This window comes from Alligator sinensis, unplaced genomic scaffold, assembly GCF_000455745.1.
Source record: "Alligator sinensis unplaced genomic scaffold, ASM45574v1 scaffold1097_1, whole genome shotgun sequence".
NCBI classification, from domain to species: domain Eukaryota; kingdom Metazoa; phylum Chordata; order Crocodylia; family Alligatoridae; genus Alligator; species Alligator sinensis.
This window is the reverse complement of record NW_005841950.1, coordinates 1,907,198-1,909,222: the sequence shown is the minus strand read 5'-3', so window position 1 is coordinate 1,909,222 and position 2,025 is coordinate 1,907,198.

Genomic DNA, 2,025 nt, shown 5'->3' with positions numbered 1-2,025 from the left:
TGTGTTCTCCCTCCCTTTGAGTTTCCAAAGGATAGCCATTTGCTCTTCCTCTTTCCCAGCCATTCCACCTTTCTCATTCTCATCCTGTGCTACTTTGTTCAAGTAGACTTTAACCTCTCTGGGACTGGGGAATTGCTTCTAGCACTGTCTATGTCTGAGCACCCTCCCTGGTCCCTTATCTAGGCTCTTTTTTCCCCCCTTCTTACCCAGCCCATAAAGGCATTGGGGTATCCTGGGGACACCAGGTTGTCAGGGAGGCAGACAGGCTGTAAACTCCAATATGGGGCAGGAGTGAAGGTATTGGAAGCTGGAAGAGAGATGAACAACTTGCAAAACCCGGCAGGTTGAAGCTGAAGTGACTCTGGCAATGATGGTACTGTCAGACCCCAAGTCCATGTGGCACCTAACAACTAAGGAGACAATGGTCCAATTGCTCATGGATCCTGTTACTCATTAGGCAGAGCAAGCAAGGAGCAAACACAAGCACACATTGCTCGCAACAGCTTTATTCAGAATGGAGACTGCGTCAGGCAAAGGTCCCAAAAAACCAACAAACGGGGGACCTGCAGTGAACAGTAGTACTTTTCATATTTTATACACCTTGGTTCATACTCATTTACTCCACCTTTGTCCCTCCTTTTTCCACCCATATTTCCTCCTATTTCAAGCTCTGCCTCTGTTTACTTCCTTAGTATAGAATTGCCTATGCATTTCATTCATTTACATGCCTCTCTGCTAAGAGCGCATGCCCAAGACTTTGAACTACACTTCCTCCAGTCACTTGCTGGTTCTTTCTGGTTTCTTACTGACTCCTCCTTCATCTCCAAGGTCTTGCTTCTGCTTTCTCCTGACGATAGCTGGTGGGCTGCATCTTCTCCTTTTACACAATAAATCATGCATCCTGCACACTATCCCAATGCTAGGAAACTGCTTGCAAGGTTTGCAAGGTTACTTTTAATATATCATCCTGCCTTGTGGTTAGCAGTTTTTGCTAGGCCACAGGTTATAGCCTTTTATTCAGCTGCAAATGCAGTGCTCCCCAAGATTTAAATACAGTCACCCTAACAGGTACCTCATGGCATAGCCTTTGCTCATGCACATGGTTTCACTGGCTCTGGGATTGCAGGAGTTGGAGGGTGGAAGAGGCCAGGACAGGGTGACCCTGCAGCAGCATTTGTGGCCAAAATCTGCTGAGAACCACTGGGTAAAGAACACAGGAAATCCCTTCTACTGCTGCTGTACTTGCCTCTGGGAAGGGGCAGTGCCTGAGCAAGAAGGAATTTGGGTTGTGAAACCTCATCTCCTACATGGTCAAAGGCCTCCCCAGCCACGGCAGGTTGGCCTTTCTTGCCATCTGGTGCCGCTGGACACAGACAAGTTGGGTACAAGGTGATGCTGGTACAGGTGGGTTGTGCTGGCAGCCCTGCCCTGTGGAACGTGGGCAGGAGGTGGCTTGCGCCTTGTGGCCTCCTTGGTTCCAGTTCTGCAAGTCAACTACAGCAAGGATAAGGTTCCTAGTACAGCATCCCCCTGGGCTGGGCTGGGCTGGGCTGGGCTCGGCTCCAGGCTGAAGAGACTCAAGTGCTGCATTCCCTTAAATATAAGATATGCCTCTCAAAGCAAAATAGTTCTTCTAAAAGTGCCCTTCATCTTAAACTGGAATTAGTGGAGAAGTGTGTGTATACATCAGAAGGGGCTGCAATCTTGTAAATGTCTTTGTTTGGTTGGTGGGAGCAGACACTGGCCTGCCTTGTTGCCAGGGCTCAGTATCACAGAGGCCTTTATCATACCTGATCCCTGTGTCAGCCCTGCAAGGGAGGAAGAAGTTCTGTGGGTGGCAACTAGCAGAGAGCTTGCTATGCAAAGCAGAGGGGGAAGAGACTAACAAAGAGAGCAGGTGTTCAGCTACAGCAGAGATCACAGGATGCTCTGCACAGGACAGGCACCCCCAGAACACAGCGCCAGGGGGAGCAGTGGAGTTGGCAGACGACAAATGCTTTTCAAAAGCAAAGGCCTGGTGCATTC